This window comes from Schistocerca serialis, chromosome 4 (genome assembly GCF_023864345.2).
Source record: "Schistocerca serialis cubense isolate TAMUIC-IGC-003099 chromosome 4, iqSchSeri2.2, whole genome shotgun sequence".
Lineage (NCBI taxonomy): Eukaryota > Metazoa > Arthropoda > Insecta > Orthoptera > Acrididae > Schistocerca > Schistocerca serialis.
In genome coordinates this window covers 832,673,404-832,697,014 of record NC_064641.1, presented here as the reverse complement: position 1 = coordinate 832,697,014, position 23,611 = coordinate 832,673,404, and the positions used below count along the sequence as shown (strand labels likewise).

The window sequence follows — 23,611 nt, the reverse complement described above, 5'->3', positions numbered from 1 at the left end:
GAGAAGAGGAGTTTGTGGCACAACTTGACTAGAAGAAGGGATCAGTTGGTAGGACATGTTCTGAGGCAGCAAGGGATCACTAATTTAGTATTGGAGGGCAGTGTGGAGGGTAAAAAGAGATGAATACAGTAAGCAGATTCAGAAGGATGTAGGCTGCAGTATGTACTGGGAGATGAAGCAGTTTGCACAGGGTAAAGTAGCACGGAGAACTGCATCAAACCAGTCTCAGGAGTGAAGACTAAAACAACAACAACAACAACAACAAAGGATTTTTATCAATCCAATTACATTATATTTTCAAACATTGATTATTTTCATAGATATATTAGCACAATGGCCATTTTACTATTTCAGACCAAATTTTTAAGACAGCTTATTTACTCCATGGAAGAACTGCATATGTAAGTTGGGAGTGGAAAAATGCAAACTATGCATACACTAATATGGTTTTGATCAATAATATGCATAAAGACCAGGTATCAGTGGTTTGCATTTTGTGATTTTTTGCATGTGCTACAAGAAATTTTGGATACAAATTAATATACAGGGAAACATGTTAATTTATATCATGAATCACTTTCATCCTATTAATTGTTCTTTCTAAATGACACTATGAAAAGTACACTGAAAACTTAAAATTTATTGAATTAAAACATGAGAGACAAATCAGTTTAATCTACCTTTTAAGGGAACATTGGTCCTCCTGACCTCCTGTAGTTGCAATGTTAAATTTGAGGTCATTTTTCTCACGCCACTTACTTGTTTGCAAATTAATATGCAGCACAGACATTCATAAGTTTTGATCTTTGTACCTAATAGCTCACAAGGAAACAAAACTTATACAGCAAAAAGAGCATCTTTAACTTGTTGATAAAATATAGTCACTCTTGTAAAGTTATCATGGCTACCTGAGATCTCGGTTTGGGTTTTTATGATGTGTGGTAATTGACAGTTCAATTACAATTCTTAAGATCTGCTACAGTTCCTAGTTCATTCAGACTTTTTGAGAGGTGAAGTATTTGCTATCACTCTGTGCATGAAAGTGCACAGTATTAAAATGTTTCAAAATGCCATGCACAAAAATTTGATTTTCTAGGGGGCCATATCTCAGGTTCAAACAATAAAGAGATTTTAGTTAGCCCTTATCCTAGTGATCATTTATATAGCTATACATGTTGCTATCCTACAGTAGAGAGTCAAAATTTAAATATTATACACTTCCTCCAGCCCATGCAAATTGAGCAAGTTGATTGGTTCTTGTGCATTAATTATGTTCTAGGGTGGACATTAAACAGCTTATAAAAGCACTTTTAGCTCATGGGTAGTTTCTCAGAAAATCCCAAAAGACCATCACTTTTGGGTGCAAAAGTTGTGCCATAATATTGCCTCATGAAAGGTAACACATGATTTCTGTGGCATACCACTGAGCCATCCAAGTTCTCTCAATCACTACCAGTTACAACATTTGCTCAAGTTTGGTAAGTTATACACTCTTCAGCAGAGAAATTGTCAAATTTTGGCATGCAGATGGTAAAGAAAGTTACTGAAATTGTGAAGGAAGTTAGTAGATACGCCAAAGAAAATACATAAATTGATTAAAGAGGATGAAGGAAGCATGTTGGAAGTGGTCCAAGCTATTTAATCACCAGCCCCAGTATTACAGAAGGTTGAAGATAAATACACACAAAGGGGTTTCCAATACAAAAAAGTTAAAAAAAAGAAAAGAAAATGCATCACCTAAGGATCTGGAAAAATAAGAAATAAAATTCAAGAATGTGCAGGAAGAGTTTAAAGCACTGGTAGACAAATACAAGATGATTAAGAAAGAATTTGAAAGGAAAATGATATTGGCTTTCTCGATTTATCAAAAAATTGAGGGCGCTGATCTGAAACAGATGAAAGAACTCCTCAGCACTTATGCTGATGATCTCCAGCACAACCATGAACTCATTAGACACAAACATATTGACTTCAAACGTCAGTGTTTGGAAATGACTGCTGAAAAACTACTTGAACAGTTCATTTTGATGAAATACACTGGCTTAGGAAGACCATGTATAATTTAATTTGAGGAATTTAGGATATCAGGGCTTTCATCCATTATGAGACAGGTGCAAGATTACTCAAAAATACAATGAATGATATAAAGCCTTCACCGGACGGGGGGGGGGGGGGGGGGGGGGGGGCCAAGCGGTTCTAGGAGCTACAGTCTGGAACACCGCACGACCGCTACGGTCACAGGTTCGAATCCTGCCTCGGGCATGGATGTGTGTGATGTCCTTAGGTTGGTTAGGTTTAAGTAGTTCTAAGTTCTAGGGGACTGATGACCTCAGAAGTTAAGTCCGATAGTGCTCAGAGCCATTAGAACCATTTTTTGACAAAAAGCCTTCAAAGAAAGAAGGGTTTTTAAGAATCATGTGTGAGAAGCAAAAGAAAGAGAAGGCAAAAAAGAAGATAGTAGGCACAGATAATTCTAGCAGCAAAGAAGACAAGTCAGATGTAAAGAATGGAAGTTTAGATGCTTCCAGGGAAGACAAAGATGACAATAGGAAGTCAGGGACACAAACTCCTAAAGTGGATGAGGAGGGCTACTGTATCAACCTAAACCTTGTCCTTAGGAATTTGATAAAGGGAGCTTTTATTGAAGCTCAGACACTGATGCATATGATGAAAAGGAACACAAAATTTGTGTGACAATCATAAATTAAGCGAAAGGTCTGCTCCAATGAGTGCCAGTGTTAACGAGTTCTGTCCAGTGGAGGAAAACATGTTGCTTTCATCAGTAGCTACAGTTACAACAAAAAGAGATTCATCTACTGACTTTGAGTCTCATATCAAATGCTCACAGTCTGTCTCTTAACAACTAGTTGAGAAACCAAGTAGTGATCTTTTGGGATTGTATCTCTTCCAAAGTATGTCTGACTGCATTTAGTGCCTCAAACACAACAGGAAATCATCCATATACACTGCTACAGTGCCCAACTCAGCCTACAGTTAGCAGCCCATCTGCATAAACAACATCACACTATGCAGATCTGGGAGATATTTTTCTGATGTTGGTGAAATGCAACAGCTAGCATTACCATCAATGCAGTCATTGAAAACAACCACATCCACATAGGGCATCGCTGCAGTTACAAGTTCATCATCAAGATGAGGGGAGGGCCCATCTACACATGGGAGAATGAGTCCAGCTCCAATTTCCTGTGTGAATAGTGTTAGAAGCTTGGAGTTCTGCACAGCTGATGTTACAGCAGGTTCATCATCAGGACCACCACCTTTTACTATGAAACAAAGTATCACATAAAGTTTTCCAGTGGCACAGTGCCCTCATTTCCTGCTGGAATTATTACTGTACTTTCTAACAGTCTAAGTCCTGCACAGTTTCCATCTAGAATTTGTAACACACTTATGCTTGTGGGAATGCTAGCCAATAAACAGCTCATCACAATTGACTCTAACCAATCAATACATGACAGTACGGACGTGTTTTTGAGATCTCTTGCAACATCACCAACTCACAATGTAGCATCACTATGTGGGTCATTGGTCCAGCTCCACAGGCACACCAGCCAAACTTCACTCATTTGCCACAAAGGTAGAAAAATTGCCCTCACAGCAAGCAGCAGGCAGTTCCATTTCTGACAACAGAACTAGAAGATCGCCAGCACCACACCGCCACCCAGACTTGACATCGCCCTTGCCACCCAAGACCACCACATATTACAACCAATGCTGGAACTCCTTGTATTGCTTGTGAGCTGGAACTTTAATTTTCTCCCTACTGTTAATGTCTGAGGAGATAGTCTTTACCATTTGTAAGAAAACTTTTCAGAAGATAGTCTCAAACAGAGATTTACTTGAGTTATTCTCCAAAAAACTTAGGTTGTCAAAGAAGTCATTCCTTTATTTTCAAGAAGGACCTTTTTTAAAAAAAAAAAAAAAAAAGTGCTAATTGATTGCAGAAACACATTTGTGGACATAAACTGAGTGTGTCAACTGATTTTTGAGTCCAATCAACTGACTTACAGCGAAAGTGCCCCAAGTCAGGACACTCCAAGTACTGTACTTGAAAAGGCAATGATGTCAGAACCCATCAGCATTCTACTTTAATGTAGATATTTTACAGTACAAGATAAAGCTAAAAAGTGTAGCAGGATCTTGACCTTCCCAGCTGGCAGCCTATTGGAAATATGAATCCAGCCATACTGGCCTCATAATTGACTATAAATATAATAGTCATGGAATGTCTTCAGTCTTTCTTCTGCTTAATCTCACAGTAGCTGTCCCAGTTGATGGTGGTGGCAAAACTATGGAATCTATGCCAAATAGCCATGATTTATGGAAGTTCATGGAACTCTCCCAACACAGTAAAAATCATGGTGCTGGTTCCCAGAGGGTGTGTTCAGAAATAACTAATGAACCAAGAAATCAAAGCTCTATAGCAGCACATTTAACTGTGAAGGCACTTCCTTGTTGGGCTTGGAATTTAAGCTGGTTGGTTATGGCTACAGACAGTATCTAGTGAAATGAAGATGAAATGAAGATTTGTCTCAGACAGTTATATGTATGATGGTGTCCCAGACCCAAGGAACTCCACCAGAATCAGAATGCTATCAACTGTGCTGTTTCTTGGAAACTCATAAGTTCCATGCTGTTTAGTTCCATTTACAGTGTTTGTGTGTAAGTATGGAGTGTATATGAGAAAACACTGTGAGTGAAATGAAAATTTGCTGTTGTGTGTTTCAAAAAGTTAATTTGCCAAATTTGCTGTTTGTAATGATCTAAGTCATACTCAACATTTATTTGAATTTTAAATTCATTGCAAAATTATGTGTGAAATAATGCTGTTACTATGAAAGACATTTCAGTTAAAACTTACCAACATACGTAACTGTTCCATATAAAATAGACAATGATTCCTTGAGGCTAACTGGGGGAGGGAGAATACTGCAATATGCCTGGTGGCTCCCTTCAAAACAATGGACAAACGGAAGTTCATCCCAAGTTGCCATCATACAGTGGTCATCCAATGTAGTGCAGAAACACAGTTCATCATTGAATACATTGCAACACCATTAATCAACAGTCCATGCTTCCCAGCCATGGCACTGTCCCAAATGCAGTCATTTGTTTTGGTACTAATGCAGCCTAGCCATGCCTGGGTAATTCCCTAGTCCAGCAGTTGCTAGGCTGCCACCATTAGTGTGGGATGACACAGAGTGTTGCAGGGAGTCCATTACTTGTTCTTGTATGGCAGGCACAGATGTGAAGAGGTTACAGTGTAGCTGGTGCACAGTATGCTGATCTTCCCTTGCAGTGTTCATACAGGGTCAACCAGAACTTTCACAATGAGTATGCATGGTGTCATGTTCCCAAGTAGGCCAACCTCTGGTCATTATCACATCTGAAGGCCCCACAAATCTAGATATTGCACGATTTGACCAGCCAGCAAATGAAACTCTTTCAGCTGCTGATAATGCTGTCTTACATGAGTGTATGGAATGTCCAGGTCCTTCACAGTTATCGTTCAACATCTGATGCCATTCATGCCATTTATATACCCTACCAGGCCTTTTATTGAAAACATAGTGTAACTGAACAGATAAAAGGTCTACTAAGAAGCAGCAGCAAGAAAACAAACACATACTAGACTGAATCATTCTTTCTCTCTCGTCCTGTCTGGTAAGTTTCTTCTGACCTGGGGTTCTGGGTGACTTTTCCATACTCTCCACCTTTTGTAAACCTCACCATCCCTTTCTCTTTATTCCTCTTCAGCCCTTCTGCTAGGAGGAGGAGCCATTGGCTCCAAAAGCTTGCAAACTTCCTTAACCTTGGTATGTGTGTGTTCTCCTGCAACTACTTCAGTGAATAGATTTTTATTATCTATTCAGTTACATTGCATTTTCAAAAATTGAAAACTGATATTTTGTTGATGTATTCAGTCAACCAGGCCTGTTAACAATACAAAACACAAACAATAGTAATGAATTCTGGTAGCCATTCTTCCTGTAACAAAGAATCGCAACTTTGATAATTTACATACCAGCAGATGGTGTGTTCATGTATGAAGTTACATTAACATCCAACCATGTCTTCTGGGTTCTTCAGTATTTTGATCAGGCGCTGAAGTTTCCTGAACATATAAATCTTTCTGCTTGTTTTAATTGCCCTTTATACTTTGATAATAACAGTTGCTGCCTTTGCTTCTAGGTTACTAATGCCAATTCCAGTGTGGATATCCTCAAAGAAGACATGTCCATTTGTTGCCATTGGATCCACTATATTTCCATTATGAATGGGCTTGTAAAATACTTGTTCTGTATAGTTTTCAGATAAGGTATTTAGTAAGGATTCACAGGATACCTTGTAAAAACCAACACTAACAAAATCATAATTGTCCCAATTGATTACTGGATCATTAAAATCTCCTCTGACAACTGTTTTATGATTGGGGAACTTACATAACATCAAACTGACTTTATTTATTTTAAAATTTATTCATTGACTGTGAATTCCTTGATATCAGCTGTATTAGGTATAGACTCACTACCTAATAATAACATATGAAAATTTGTTCTGGACTGGGACTCAAAACTGGATTTAGAGCTTATCACAAGCAGTCACCATAACCACTTTGGCTATGCATGCACAGCCCCTGGACTGACCCAAACTTCCATGTGTCAAACTGTCTACATCCTTGTATCACAGTCCACTATATTCATCACCTAATGCTTACATCATTACTTGGATTCCCACAGGATTTTTTATTTAGCGTATAGCTAATACAGACATATCATGAAATTACATATACATATGTACATATTGACACACAAGAAACTTAAGTTTGTCTTTACAACTGAATATCCAGTCCTTCAATCCAGCGCACTGCATCTGGAGTTGCTAGCAGGAAGTCCTCTTTGGCGCTGTGATAGGCTCGAATCCTGCATTCACTGACAATGTGGTGAACAGTCTGGTATGGAGCCCCGCAGTCACAAGCTGGATCAGGCAGCTTGTTCCACTTAAAGAGAGCATCCCTGCATCGCCCATGGCTGGTACGGATTCTGTTGAGAGTAGACCACGTCTTGCGTGGTAAGTCGAATCCACTTGGAAGTTTAGCACCTGAGAAGATGCAGGTGCACATCTGTCACTGCTTATCACCGACCTTTCCATTCTTCAAGAGGTTTGAAATTCTTAGCAACCATGTCAGCAGCATCGCACAGAGTTGGATGACGTGATTTCAGTCTCTTGCGATTTAAAAGTGGCAGGTCGCTATGCACGGGTAGGTTAGAATTCCTGGAGATCTTGTGGAATTCTCTCATAAGGGCAGTACATCTGCGTAGATCAGGAGGCATTATACCGGTTAACAGTGGAAGCCAATAAACTGGAGTAGATCTGATTGTGCCAGATATTATGCGCATTGTCGTATTCAGCTGGGTATCAACAAGCCTTGTATGATGACTATTCATCCAAACATGTGCACAATACTCAGCACTTGAGTATACCAAGCCCAGAGCTGAAGTTCGCAGGGTGGTTGCTGAAGATCCCCAGGTAGTTCCGCATAGCTTATGGAGGATGTTGTTTCGAGTCCTCAGCTTTTGAGCTAAGTTAAGAAGGTGTTGTTTGAAGCATTGTGTACGATCCAGGATGACACCAAGATATTTTGGGTTCCAGTTGTGATGAAGAATTCTGCCTCTGAAACTTACCTCCAGTTTTACGTTCGCCAACTGGTTATTTAGATGGAAGCAACACACTTCTGTTTTACTCACACTGGGTTGGAGTCTCCAGATTTTGAAGTAATTGTCTAATGCAGACAGGTCATTGGCTAAAATCTCTTCTGTTGTCTTCATTTCCTGGTGTTTGACGGCTAGAGCCAGGTCATCGGCATAGCAGTATTTTCTGGACGAAGTGTCAGGTAGATCAGATAGATATAGGTTGAACAGTAAGGGTGAGAGAACTGATCCTTGAGGCAATCCGTTGTTCAGCTTCCTCTCCTTACTTACGTTGCTTCCAGTGATTACCTGGAACTTCCGATCACTTAGCATGCTGTTAATCAGTCGAGCCATTGTTCTGCAGGGTATGATGCGGAGAAATTTGTAGATAAGGCCTTCCCTCCACACAGTGTCGAAGGCGGCAGTTAGATCAACAAATGCCACAGATGTTTTCTGCTTCATTTGGTATCCTGACTCTATGAAGGATGTGAGAGACAATACTTGGTTGCAGCAGCTACGCCCTGGTCTGAAGCCTGCCTGATCAACTGGAACGTTCTCTAAGATAGCGCTACTTATTCTGTTACATATTAGCCTTTCAAAAAGCTTGTAGCAGCAGCTGAGTAGGGAAATGGGGCGATAGTTTTCTACCCTGTTGCTGGGTTTGCCAGGTTTCAGAACAGATATTATCTTCACCTTTTTAAACTCAGATGGAAGTCGACCAGTCAGCAGGATGTCAGTGAAGAATTCTGCCAGCCATTTCTTAGCTTTTCCTCCCATATGGATCAGGAATTCTGGGTGGATACCATCGAATCCAGGTGCCTTAAGAGGTTTGAGGTCCTTCAGTCCAGAGTCAATGTCTGAAACTGTGAAGGGATGGGTATACTCAGATGAGGGAGATGCCTTCTTTTTAAGGTCATGAAGCTGTCGTCTGATATGTCTTGTATGTTTCTTGTCAGGAGGTATTCTTGAGGTGGTAATGATGTGGGAAGCAATTTGGTCTGGTGTTACTTCGGAATTTTTTCTGCATGCTGGTGCACTTCCTCCCAGTTTTCTCAGAAGACTCCATGCTTTCCTGCTCGAGTGGGTAAAGTCCATAGTTTTGACTGTTTCTGCCCATTTCTGCCTCCGAGACATGTCCAAGCTGGACAATAGTTCCGTAGCTATCTCTGGGTCACCACTTTGCTGGAAGTATTGATACAGTGTTTCACTTTCCTCATTCCATCCTGGAATATATTCTTTTCGGTATCCTCTTGGCATACACTTTTTAGCTGTTGCTGTTACTGCACCAATGAAGCGTTGATAGTTATTATGTGATGGAGGTATCCATCGAATGGTCTTATCCAGTTCCGTTGAAAACTTCATCCAGTCGGCTTTCTGGAAATTCCATCGAGCATGCGGAGTTGATCGTATGACAGGAACAGTGCAGCCAATTTGTATTATTACAGGTCTGTGTTGGCTGTGAGGAAAGGCATCTATCACTTTCCTTGTGGTATTGATGGGAAAGCCAGTTTCGTTGCAGCTAACAAAGCATAAGTCAGGATTTGAATCCTTGTCCCAAGCAGCTGACCTGAAAGTGCCTTGATCTTTGGCATCAAACACTAGATGAAGATTATTCTCTTCGATCCATTCTGCAAGCATGCTCCCATTTTCATCGTTTTGAGAGTACTTCCAAAGTTCATGGTGACTATTGAAGTCTCCTATGTAAATTGCAGGATGTTCTGCTGTGTGTAGGACAAAATCAGGCCATGTTGTTTTGGGGGTTTGTAAACATTTGTAATAGTAATGCCGTGCAATTGTATGACAACTGTATGTATATCTGCCTCCACACTTACAGAAATCAGCGAAGCTTCGTTTATGTTGTTACGGACATACGTAGCAATTCCATACACCTCGTGGTAAGTTACACCAAGTACAGAATATCCAGGAATTCGACCTCGGCTTCAGAATATTTCTTCGCTGGAAACACGAGTTTCTTGAATGGCAACGACATCGATATTGTTGTCCAGCAAAAATTTTGACAGGTAGTCACACTTTCCCCTGCTAATGCTTTCGATATTCAGTTGAAGGAGTCTGATAGTTGGTCCAATGTCTCTTGTTAATGAGCTCTGAAAAGAACTGTTTCTGCTATTTAGTTGATATGTCATTGCCAGGAGATCCTATTCCCACAGGAATTTGCAGTCAACAAATGAATATCTAATTTTTTTGTACAGCTGTGCATCATCAGCGGTGTCTGTTCTCTTAGACATTTATGCAAGTATTACAAGCCTAGGTGGGCATATGACAATAGCAACGTTGGTCTTCATTCCTTATTATCTCATTCTCTCTACTGTGAGAATTCACAGACAATGAATAAATTTTGTGATACTTGTACAGATGTGGATTTAAGTAGCGTCTGTTCTTTCAGACATGAATGTAAGTTTATTTATTCATTTATCTGAGTCCAAAGTACACAAAATGTAATATTAATTAAAGAGAATTTCACAGTGTTCAGCAGGCAGAATGGTACATTATTTCCTGCAAACAAGAGTTTTATGTCACAGGTTCACTCAGATTACTGCAAGCCAACAAGTGCTCAGAGTGCTACCTTGCCCCACAGTCACAAAATTCATCATCACTCATATCACACTCTTTCAAATTAGCCTTGTGCCTTGTCACCTCTTATTCTCGCCCTTTTGACAGTCTTCCAGCAGATAGAAGTATTGCATACAACCTGATAGCTTCTCTTTTCATGTTCGTAATTCTCCAGCTCAGTTCAGCAGGTTTCTGTTGAACTTGGAACTGTTGCTGTTGTAAGTAGGAAACTTTCTTTAGATTTCAGCTGTGATGTACAGTGGTGAGTTCCAAATGATGGATGCCTTGGATCTGCTTCCTGCTTCTTCTTTTCAGTCTCTGCTTCTTATATCTGAAGGTGCTACTCTCATGAGTGGAAAGATCTTATTGTCTGGGGTTGGTATTGGGCACGCTGTGGCTATGTGGCCTGTCTCTTCAAGAGCCATATCAATTTGGTTAGCATGAGCAGACTTCCTCCAGACTGGTGTGGCATACTCTGCAACAGAGACACACTGAGCAAGTGAAGACATGCAGAAGATGCTGGGCTGCACTCCCCATGTAGTGTTTATCAGTCTGTGGCTAAGTATGTTCTCGGTACATACCTTCTGTCTGGCATCTATACACTGTTGTTTGTAGGTTAAGGCATGATCCAGCTCTAACCCCAGGTACTGACAGTTACACAGTGGTTTAGACTGTGTTTTTTCTAGGTAATGTTCAGCTTTCTGCTTGCCACCTTATTGTTTAGGTGGAACACACACACCTGAGTTGCAAGTGGTTGTTATCATAATAGATCGCAAGTTCTTTGAGAGTAAATGTTGCTTGAATTCCACTTCTTCAAATGTTGCTCCCTATGTAGCAACAGCTGTGTCATCTGCATAGATGTTTCCTGTAAACATTTTGGTTACTTCAAGGTGAGTCTTGTGACTGAAAGAAGGATCCAATTAAGAGTTTATGCCTAAACCTGATACTAAGATTTTCTTAGACAGTCTAAAATGCAGCTTCAATTTCTACCTTGATGGAATTAAGTTTCTTGTCTACTGTGACAGATAGACTGTCTCTATTTCCCATTAGCCTATCCTTTCTACATATACTTAAATTTTCCACAAAAATCTTACTGTTATCAATTTTTTATTTTAAACAGCTTTCTCTAACTAGTATTATGTGAGCTCCACTGCTTTTTGGGAGCACTTTAAACTCTGGTTGAGAATGATTCAACAGTTATTCATGATAATTTTCATTCTCTCACCTGTGGTGGTGGGGATTTCTTTGAATCTTACACTGATATCTTTGGGTCTCATATAGATGTTGTTATATTGTGTGGGTGGAGAGTCACATAATCTAAAAAAAACCTTGTGTGTATACCACACACAATTAACTAACTGGGTAGAAGACTTTGATGTGTAGTACACACCTGATCCAAATGGGGAGACTCTTCAATTCTCAACCTTTTGGTGCAAGTCTAGGAAGTCGTAGCCAAGCTTCTCACAGAACTCTCGAAGACTCTGGTTCAACCCTTCCACTTGATTCAGAAATTAATTCTGTGGACAATGCTGCCAATGGTGAGCTCTTTTGAAACTCTGTGAGCATGGCTGATCTTCTCAAGGTTCTCTGCCAGTCACTGAAATAATCCAAGTCTAACCTTGGAAACCAGACAATGGGAATCCTTTGCTGTGACATGCACAAATATTGCAGTTGGTTGCACCCTATTTTCTCAATAGTTGCTGTAATAGTCTGTTCAGTATGCTAAATGAAGCCCAGATCTACATAATGAGTGCACCCCATGCTTCTTCCCATCCCTTACTGCCATTCCCCTCAGGTGGTACCATCACTCACCAAATGTTTGAAATGCCTTGATTAATAAACTCCTACTCTTTTTTGTTTGCCTCACCTTGACACAGGACACAGAACCCAACAGGTGGTGTGAGTGTACCACTGACAGTTTCAGTGAAAGACAGCATCTGGTTAGGGGGATAGGTATAACACCCTGGCTTCTCCCTGGCCTCTGCCTCCCCTGTACAGGGGCGTAGAACTACTATTTACATATCACTCACAGTCAAGTGGACGAGCTGTGATGGCTCCTGGACTTGCTGCAAGGACCAAGCATCTGCAGGTGAGAATAGTTCCTAAGGTACCTTTGGTATCTCTGGTACATGACTTCCAGTAGTCCTCCCCACACACCTATTTGCAGCAGCTTGAATTTGTTTGACAATAGTCAGAGCAATTTCAAGCTGCTGACAAACATCAACTAATTCAACCCATGCCCAAGAATAGCACACACAGTGGGGTTGCATTTGTATTTAAGAACAAATGAACATATTTCCAAATACAATATTCTGAGTAACTAATGATTTGTGTTACAAAAGGAGCTCTTGACTGACCATGCCATTTGCCATTTCAGTGACCATGTGTAAAATATGTGTGTGTGGCAAGATTTCACCAACCTGGATTTTTGGGACCTCTCAATAGTATTTACTGTGGAAATTTGAGAAATTTTTTATGACTTTTTAGGTACATTGAATAAGTGGTTTACTTCATATTCAATTAATAGGAAGCAAAGGATTTTGATAGACAGCTCTCATGCTGAATCTTCTTTTGAGTGGAGACAAATTGCTGCTAGTGTTCCACAGGTTCAATTCTGGAATGATTCCTGTTCTTGCTACATGCAAAAAATATGATATCCAATCTCACACTGGTACCACAGAAATAGTGCTTCTTTGCTGAAAATGGATATTGGTCAGCACTGCTGACTGAAAATATCATATTTCAAATCTTGTGAATAAAATTCTTCTGGGTTTTGGACCACATTGTCAACTATAAAATTCCAATGTTTCAGTGACTACTGCAAAACGCCTTCCTCAGGGTGTACTGCTAATTGCTGAATGGGTGCTAGTTTGATTACATATATACCACGGAGGAGTGTTGTCATTGAATATGAGGGTGAGAAGGAAAGGTATTAGGTACTCTTTATTGGACTTTGCATTGTGTGTTGTCATTGGCAGAAGTAGGCATTTTCCATTGGAGTTTCCTTTATTGCTTGCCATTGGTGGAAATCGGTGAATAGGAAATTAAGCAGCAGCTGCAGCATAGCACTGTTTACTAACTGCCTAGTCTTGACTAGGGCACCTCAGCACTCTGTATACCCTCCGCCACTGTAGCCTACCACGCACCTGTTGCTATGCAAGAGCTGTCCTTCCGCAAAGCTGTCACTGCTGGCAGCTACAATGCTGGGAGTTGGTACCCGTCTTCTCTGTTCCTATTGTCAGGTCACTTGGCTATTTCTATAGCCTCTCTGACCTTTCTCCTCAAGCTAAATGGCTGTTTCACCAGCATGTGGGCCTCTCAAAATTGCCTTCATCCTTCACTGATCCTGGTGTTCTGCCACCGCTGATTTGTTGTTTTGTTTGAGACGGATATGTCTCTCATGTTCAGATAACCTTGTGCTTATTGGACACCTGGTCTTGACTATGTACACCAGTCCACATTCACACCTGATTTCGTAAACTCTGGTGGTATGAAATTTGTCAATAGTATCTTACGTTGAGCCCAGAACATCTTTTATTTTGTTGTTACTACAAAAAATCGGATTGATACCTGCCTGACAGAGAATTTTGCCCAGATGCTAAGTGACCCCTTGTATGTATGGTAGCAGACAGTGTTCTGTGCTTCGTTCTGCATTTCCCTATTGCCCTCCTCCTTTGGTGCCATAGTTTTCTTTATCATCCTCATGTTGTAGCCATTAGCTCCAAAAATTAACCTGAGATTCTATAGTTCAGCTTTAAGATTGTGTTCACCACTAATCCTATAGACTCTCTTAGTTAAAGTTTGCAGGGTCAATTTCTTTTGTGTAGGATGGTGGTGGGAGGATACATACCTGTCTATGTTGGTGGTCTTTTTATAAACTCTGTGTCCAAGCTTCCCATTAGGCTCATGGTAAACTTCCACATCGAGAAAAGGCAATACCCCATTCTTTTCTATTTACATGGTGAAGTGAATTTTGCTGTGCTGCTGATTGAGATGTTGGTGGAAGTTCTGAAGCTCTTCTTCTCCATGTGGCCAGATGACAAAAGTGTCATCAACATATCATAGCCAGCATTCTGGATGTAATGGGGTGGACTAGAGTGCTATTTCTTTGAACACCTGCATAAAAATGTCTGCTGCGACAGGCAGTAGAGGGGAACCCATAGCTACACCATCTGTCTGCTCATAGAAATCCCATTTCCACCTGAAATAGGTGCTCATCAAACAGTGGTGCACTAACTCATAGATCTCGAGTGCCATTGGTTCCTCTAAAATGTTAATTATGTCCATCATGGGTACATTTGTAAATAAAGACTTCACGTTGAAACTGACCAACACATCCATAACCATTTACCATTCACTGATTTCCAGCAATGGCAAGCAATAAAGGAAAGTCCTACAGTATTTCTGCCAATGACGACACGCAATGCAAAGACTAATAAAGAACACAATACATCCTTCCTCCTCACACTCATATCCAATGACAGCACTCCTCCATAGTATATAAGTATTCAAACTAGTGCCCATTCAGCAGTTAGCAGTACACCCTGAGGATGGTGTCTTGCAATAGTCGCCAAAACATTGGAATCTTATAGTTGGCAATGTAGTCCAAAACCCAGAAGAATTTTATTGAAAGTGACAACAGCCATGGAAGCCTACATTTAAATTTCAAATCTTCTCAAATTCTTGAGTTCATGACCATTTTCTCTATGTGTTATTGCTTATTTTTGTGACAAAACTGTTAGAGGATTAGTTTATCTTGATTACTTCCTTCATTTATGTAATATGGAACAAGTGACTAAACTGTTAGAGGATTAGTTTATCTTGATTACTTCCTTCATTTATGTCATATGGAACAATTTTTCTTGAACAATGTCACATGTAGACATGAAATGTCCATTGCACAGAAACAAACTGCTAAGAGTAATATCGGGTGTCCTTATTCACACTGCATGTATTTGAAAATTATTGCAACACTCAAATATAATACTAGGAACAAAAACAGCATCCACTATTGACACATTAACCTTATCCTTACATAGGAAGGAACAAAATACATTGTCAAAGAAAATTTGACCACCTTATTTGTGAATTAAAGTTCTGGCAGCTAATGAAAGTTGTAAAAACTAAATAAGATGATTCCAGCTTGACAGCTCCTACTACTTCATAGATAAATTTCTGAATAGATTAGGCTACATTTATGTAATTTTGTTACAGATTAAGGTATTTTATTAAAGATTAAGGTAAGATTAAGGTAAGGTAAGAAATAAGGGAAATATCTTGTTATGCAAATGACTATCATGTAAACATGTCTTATCAGAGAAAATGTATCTTGTTTTCCTTGAAGTTATTCCAGAGGGTCAAATGTTCCACCATTTTTTGGGAGTGTATCCAGGATACATTAACTCTTGTACCAATATTTTGGCTGACAACCTTTCAGTAATTCCCAAGTCACGTCACTTGCAAAATTTTTAAAGCATTTTACACTGTGGAGTAAATGTGCATGCACATGTGTGTAAAGTACTTTAAAAGTCTTGGAAACAACTTAGCTTGGGAATGGCTGTCAGCCAAAATACCAGTACAAGAGTTAATAATATCCCACATGCACTCCCAAAAAAAGGTGAAATAAAATGTATCTTATTTGTAAACCGATAGACATGATCCACATCAAAGTGAGTTGTTCTGGATATGATCCATAGAACAAGCAAAAAACTAAACTAAACTGACACAGATTTTGGAGAGGAGGCAAAGTATGTCTTTACTAATTTTGTAAAGCTTTCATATGATCCTGGTTAGACTGTGGATTCACAGTTTATAGAGCAATGTAAGTCTACCCAAAGACTACTGACATTATCTGCCATTAGGGGATTTGGTTGATCATGGATGCCTATACCAGTCTCTCTGCTGAGGCTGGGGAGCCAACACTGGCTATTAGGTGCCAGTTCCTCATGGTTTGTCATATGTTCAGTTTCTTAAGTGTTCCTGAATCATCAACATTTGTATATGTTGCTCACACTGCCATGAAAGGAAATTTTCATAAATTATCTACAAGCACAAGTTCACTTAAGATCCATGTGAAGCACAACTTAGCACTAGATGTTGTAGGAGAAACCTTAACTGGAACAAAGAGTTGAGGCCAACTGCTACCCTTGTTACTGATGAGGCCTAAAGTAATTTCATTTATTGAAGCAGGAGGACATGCCCTATGTCTTTTGCTTAATATTTCATGACATTTCGAAGGAGCATCTTGATTATATGGCAATATCTTCTGATGGACCAAAGCATGGAAACTCCCGTGGTCGAACATTGGCTTTCCCTGAGTGTCTCCTCCAGAGTCATTCACCAAATGAATTTACTGTATTTGATGCTGAATTACATGCAATATTGAGAACATTGTAATATAGGGAATGAATTCATGTTGAGAAATTCATCATCTGCTCTGATTCCCTCAGTGTCCTCAAACAAGCACAATACATGTACACAGCAGACAAATATGACTAGAACACGTAAAACTGCCTTCACTATCTGCAAAGGCTAGATAAAGCCTGATGGAATCAATCACTAACAAATTTTATGAGAGTTGGAAGTTAAACAGTGGCAAATATTTATTCACAACCGACACAAACTGTTACATGTTTGCACCCATTACTGTCCTTCAAAGTAGAGCCTGTTGCCAACAATGTGGAAGGTGTAGTATACCATTAGCACAGCCTGTTCTGTTGATGGTGCAAATGGAGCAGTCTACTGCTTGTCGAATCTCTGGAACAGATCTGAAGCAAATGCCACAAAGTGGTTCCTTCATCTTCGGAATCAAATCAAAGTCACAAGGACTTAAGTCCAGGGAGTATGGTGGACGGTACAGTACTTCCCAGTCCCATTGACTGAACATAGCAGCCACAGCTTGCATTGTATGCACCCGCACATTGTCATGCAAAATGATGGGTGGGTTGTGCAGAAATCATTGCTGCTGCTTTCACAAAATTGATCACAGGTGATGTTCCAAAAATGAACAGTAATGCTGTGCATTGATGGTCTGCTGTGGAGGAATGTAATACATTAGGATAACACCTTCACAGTTGTATATGAGAATCACCATAACTTTACACCACTCCATTTGCACCATCAACAGAACAGGCTCTGATAACAGTATACTATGCCTTTCACATTGGTGGCAACGGGTTCTACACAATGCTGGCGACTACTTTGAAGTACAGTAACAGGTCCAAATATGTAACTCTTTTGTATTGGTTGTAAATAAGTAGTTGCCACTATTTAAGTTCCAACACTCGTATATTGAATCTGCAGCTGAGATTACCCGTCTTCAACTATAATATATACCACAGATCCCTCAGACAAAATACTGTGACCAATAATTGGAAGAAACCATAAGTCACACCTGTCTACAAGGAGTGTAGCAGAAATGATCTCAGAACAACCATGCAACATTCTTGACATCCATTTATGTAGAATCTTCGAAAATATTCTGAGCTAAAAAATAATGAGGAATCTTGATCTGAATGGCCTATTAGCCTACATGTCAACCAGCATGTATTCTACAAACATTGATCCTGTGAAACCCAACTCCCTCTTACCTCACATGACTTTCTGAAAGACAAATAGATAAAGGCAGTATTTCATTTGACTCTGTACTATCCTTATGCTTATTATCAAAAGTACAGTCATACAGGGCATCAAGTGGAATTTGTGACTGGATTGAGCATTTTTTGGTAGGGAAGATACATCATGTTATTTCAGATGGAGAGTCATCAACAGATGTAGAAGTAACTTCAGATGTGCCCTGTGAAAGTTTGTTAGGGTCTAGCTGTTCATATTGTTTGTTGTCAGTAATAATCTTGTAGTTAATATTAACAGTAGCCTCATACTTCTTGCAGATGATGCAGTTATCTATAATGAAGTACTGTCTTCGAAAAGTTGCACCAATATTCAGAAGGATCTTGCTAACATGTCAAAGTGGTGCAAAAACTGATAGTTGCTTTAAATGTTCAGAAATATAATATTGTGCACTTCATAAAATGAAAACTCATAACACCCTATAATGTCAAGTAGTCACTATTAGAATCAGTTAACTCATACAAATACAAATACCTGGGTCTAACAGGTTGTCGGGATATGAAATGGAATGATCACTTAGACTCTGTCATAGGCAAATCAGGTGGCAGACTTTGAGTCATTGGTAGAACACCAGGCAAATGCAGTCTATCTACTGAGGAGGCTGCATTTGAAAAACTAGAATATTGTTCAAGTGTGCAGCACCTGCAAAAATCAGGGGACATTCAATATATATGGACTGTATGAATGGCTACAGGTTTATTTGGCCCATGGGACACTGTCATGGAGACGCTGAAGAAACAGAACTGGCAGACACTTGAAGATAGAAGCAAACTGTCTCAAGAAATCTACATACAAAGTTTCAAAAATGAGTTTTAAGTGATGAATATACTACAACTCCCTATTCATCTCCCCCCAGGGATTGCAATAATGAGCTTAGATTAATTACAGTGAAGACAGAGGCATCTGAGCAATCATTCTTTCCACACAGCGTAAATGAGTGGAATGGGTAAAAGGCCTAATAACTGGCACAGTAGCAAGTACTTTCTGACATGCACCTCACGGTGGTTTGCAGAATATGGATGTAGATTTAGAGAAGGAACTGTCTTTTTGCTGAGAACCAGGACACCTGGGAATTCAGGATAGTGAATTAGTGGACGCATGTACTCAGAATGTTGTGGTTCAGTGTGCTGTCCTCTTACATGTTATACCTTTGCTGCCTAGGCACAAGGTCATACACCGATGTGAATAAGAATGGTTGGAAATGATAGCCAATAGGCTGCAATTGATGAAGTCAACTACTCAGCCATGGGGGATCTCCTTCAGTCACTAAGGCAAGATGAATTTGTTCTCACTTGACTGCAGACAGGGCTCAATCAAATAAAGCATGGCTTTTTGTCCTGGTGGGAGGCTCTCCAATGTGTGGTGCTTGTTGTGTACAGAGTGTACAGATTTCAGCATGCTTCATTTTCATTGAATGTATACTATATGCAGACAAGTGGGAAGAGGCTAATTGTAACAGTTTAACTGTCCACTATTTTAAGCATGTGTTAAGGTAACTGTAGTAAGGCTTTTCACATTTTGTGAAATGTCTGATGATCTCACTGCATTAATTGTAAGAAGCTTTAAATTACTAGAGTAAAGATTTAATGTGTTAGGGTGGGTAGCTCACCCATGTTTTTTGTAAGTGATCAGCTAGCCACATTTTCCCAGTTATTCTTTCATACTTTATGTTGTGACAGTGCCACAACATTTAAGAGTGCCGCCACATCAGTACACACAAACGGTGATAGAGGCGCTCCGCAACTTGGCTGAGCGCGGGAGTGCCACCTAGCTACGAACAGCGCCAGCCGCATGTCACGGCATGGCAGTCGAATGACCGATACGGAATTGGTAGCATGTAACCAGCTATTGTTTCTATGTTTGTATATCCACACAATTTATTAGTGAGTAAAGGTTATAACACTTTTTGGTGATGAGGATGGGATATTTTTGTTCCTGCGTTGTGGATTTGTGTGTTCATGTCGGGGCAGACATGGAACAGCTTATGCAAGTGCTCATTGAACAGCAAACACAGCTGACAGCTGCTATTCAGGCATTGTAGACGTTGCTTACTCATCGTCTGTCTTCCTCTTCTCCACCTCCATTCCCTCCTTACGACGAGGCCGCTGAAGACTGGGAGGATTATGAGAAGCGTTTGCGGCAACACTTCTTGGCTTTCGGCATTGTCGATGCTCCTATGTGTAATTCGTTTTTTCTATCTTGGATTTCCCCATGGATCTATCAGCTGCTATCTCAGTTAGCCCTGCTGTGGGAACCTGCCTCTCTGTCCTTCCAAGAAATGTGTGACTTATTGTCTAACTATTACTGAAAAATCATCCATGTCGTTGCCGTCCGCGTGGCGTTCTACCGGTGTCGTAAACAGCCCCATCAATCTTACCGGGCTTGGGCGGCGGAACTACACGGTCTGAGTAGGAAATGTCAGTTTGTCATGGACACTCATCATGAGTCTTATGCTGATTCAATGGTTAGGGATGCTATTCTACGGCTTGCTCCTCATAAAGAAGTTCAGCAACGTGCCTTACAACTGCCAAACCGGTCGTTGTCGGAAGTTCTAAGAATCGCTCAATCTTTTGAAGTGTCTCACACTGCTGGTGCACAAATAGATGTGTGGTGTGATGTAGGCACTATACAGACCACTTTTGACATGGACAATTTGCCTGTTTCCCAGGGGAATGACGATGTGGCGGAGGTTCACTTGCATCAACAACATCGCGTTGGGCTGCCACGCTCGCAGCGGAAACAGCAACCACAGAAGCAGGTTCGTTCCGCACTTCCTTCTTGTCCACGTTGTTTCGTACAGCATGACAGGGCCGCGTGTCCAAAACGTTGGGCCACGTGTAATTCATGTAGGAAAAAAGGCCACATTGCTTCTGTGTGGCAGTCCCCTAAAGTTCCTGTCGACGAGGATGTGGCATCGGACATGGATGTTAACTGTGTGCTTTCTCAAACAAATAAGTTGTTTGTTACTGTCCGTGTTCTGGATAAAGACATTCGCATGCAAGTGGACACTGGCTCTGCAGTAACTCTCATTACTTCTCGCACGTATTTGGAGTTGGGCTTCCCTCCCTTGTCTCCAGTTATGTGAAATCTGAGAACTTACAATAAACAGAAAATTCTTATCGTTGGCCAGTTTGATGCTTCCACTGCCTACAAGTCTGTTGTTAGGCCCCTCACGTTTTATGTGGTAGATCATGCGGGCACTGAAAACCTGTTCGGTTATGATGCTTTCCAGTTGTTCGGGTTCTCCATTGATGATGATGTGCACCTCATATCTGAGGATATTCCGTATCAACAGCTGGATGGATTGTGTTCTGAATTCTTGTCCGTGTTCTCTGCTGGTCTGGGTCGTGACAAGGATTTTGAAGCCCACAGTACTCTTAAACCTACAGCTTGCCCTAAGTTTTTCTGGGAACACCCTATTCCGGTGGCGTTGCGTCCACCTGTCAAGGCTGAGATAGACAGGTTAACAGCTTCAGGGATTCTCCTTCCTGTTACCTCCAGCGAATGGGCATCGCCAATCATGGTGGTTTCTAAACCAAATGGGAGTCTGCGATTGTGTGGTGATTTTAAAGCCACTATCAACGCTCAGAGCCTCATTGACACTTATCCTCTTCCCCGTCCTGAGGAGTTATTTACCAAGCTCGCTGGGGGCCAGTTCTTTTCCAAACTTGACTTATCAGAGGCATACCATCAGTTGCCGTTGGATGTGTCTTCCAAGGAATTTCTCGTCATCAACACTCCTTGTGGGTTGTATCAGTACCAGCGGTTACCTTTTGGCGTCGCTAGCGTGCCGGCCATTTTTCAGCGGTTTTTGGAACAGCTCACGGCTTCCGTTCCTGGCTGCATAAACTATCTGGATGACATTGTTGTCACAGGAACCTCCACTGAGGAGCACCTTCGCAATTTGCGTTCACTGTTTCGGGTTCTGCATTCGGCTGGGTTGAAGTGCAATCTGAACAAGTCACAGTTCTTCCAACCCTCCATCGTGTATCTTGGTTTCCACTTGTCCCGTGAGGGTATACGTCCTCTACGTCAGCATGCTGCAGCCATTACCGCTCTACCCCGGCCATCTACGGTAAAAGAACTTCAGGCGTTTCTAGGCAAGATTGCTTATTACCACAAATTCATTCCATCCGCGGCGGCGGTAGCTCATCCTCTACATCAGCTGTTACGCAAAAACGTTCCTTTCTGTTGGTCCGACGAGTGTGAGCAGGCTTTTCTCTGCCTGAAGGCTCATTTGCAGTTGGTGCCTTGTCTTGCCACATTTCGTCCAGGTCAGCACTTGGTTCTGGCGACTGACGCGTCCCAGTATGGCCTAGGGGCTGTTCTCGCCCATCGGTATGAGGATGTGTCGGAACGAACCATCGCCTATACTTCCAAGACCCTCAACGATGCGCAACGGCATTATTCTCAAATCGAAAAGAAGGCGCTCGCTATCGTTTATGCTCTAAAACAGTTCAGCGTTTTTTTGTATGGTTCTAAGTTTCACCTCATCATCAACCACAAGCCGCTGCTCTCTCTGTTCCGCCCATCAGCGTCGCTTCCAGATAAGGCAGCTCACCGCCTGCAACGTTGGGCCTTATACTTGTCTCGTTTTCACTATGAGATTCACTATCACCCCACGGCCCAGCACACAAACGCTGACGCGTTGTCGCATTTGCCGATGGGCCCCAACCCGGTTTTCGATCGAGATGAACTACTCTGTTTCCACATTGATGAGGCAGAACATCGTGCGGTCGAGGGTTTTCCGCTTACAGGTTGCAGGTCGCTTCGGCTACTGCATGGGACCCGGTCCTGCGTCAGGTGATCGATTTTATTCAACGGGGTTGGCCGGACAGGACCAAGGGCCGGGCATCGGATCCCCTTCGCAACTACCATGCCTTGCGCCTTTGTCTGTCTGTTCGTGATGGTGTTGTTCTTCTGGCCACGGATGGCGCATCTCCATGGGTCGTGGGGCCAGCCTCTCTTTGCAAAGATGTTCTCAAACTGTTGCATGAAGGCCATTGGGGGATTTCTCGGACTAAGTCCCTTTCCCACAGGCACGTTTATTGGTCCGGTATTGTTTCGGACATCGCCCACATGGTCGCTGCGTGTGGTCAGTGTGCTCAACAACTGGCTGCATCCCATACAATGCCCTCTCCGTGGCCTGATGCAGCGCAGCCATGGGAACGGGTGCACGCTGACTTAGCCGGCCTCTTCCTCGGCACTTATTGGCTGCTGTTGATTGACGCCTTCTTGAAGTTTCCGTTTGTTGTTTGATGTCCGTCACCCACCACTGCGGCAATGATGCTGGCTTTGTCCAAAATCTTTGCACTAGAAGGTCTTCCATCCACGATCGTCATGGACAATGGCCCTCAGTTCTCTTCGCAGGCCTTCCATGATTTTTGTACTGGACACGGGATTCATCATGTTACAGCACCGCCCTTCCATCCGCAATTGAATTGGGAGGTCGAGCGCCTTGTCCGCACTTTCAAAAGCCAGATGAAAAAATTCCTTAGTGATTTTTCCACAGATGACGCTCTGTTACATTTTCTGAGTTCTTATTGCTTCATGCCTCTAGGTGATCGCAGCCCTGCTGAACTCTTGCATGGCCACCAACTGCGCACTCTACTGCACCTGCTTCACCCTGTCAGGCCTTGTACTGTGTCCCCTCGTGCGGGAAAATACTCGGTGGGCGCCGACGTGTGGGCACGAGGGTA

At 41.5% G+C, this 23,611-nt stretch overlaps 1 pseudogene; it reads left to right on the top strand.

The window, feature by feature from the left end:
* Positions 1-4,533, top strand: part of LOC126474798 (F-BAR domain only protein 2-like) — a 118,142-nt pseudogene extending 113,609 nt beyond the window's left edge.
* Positions 4,534-23,611: the final 19,078 nt, after the last annotated feature.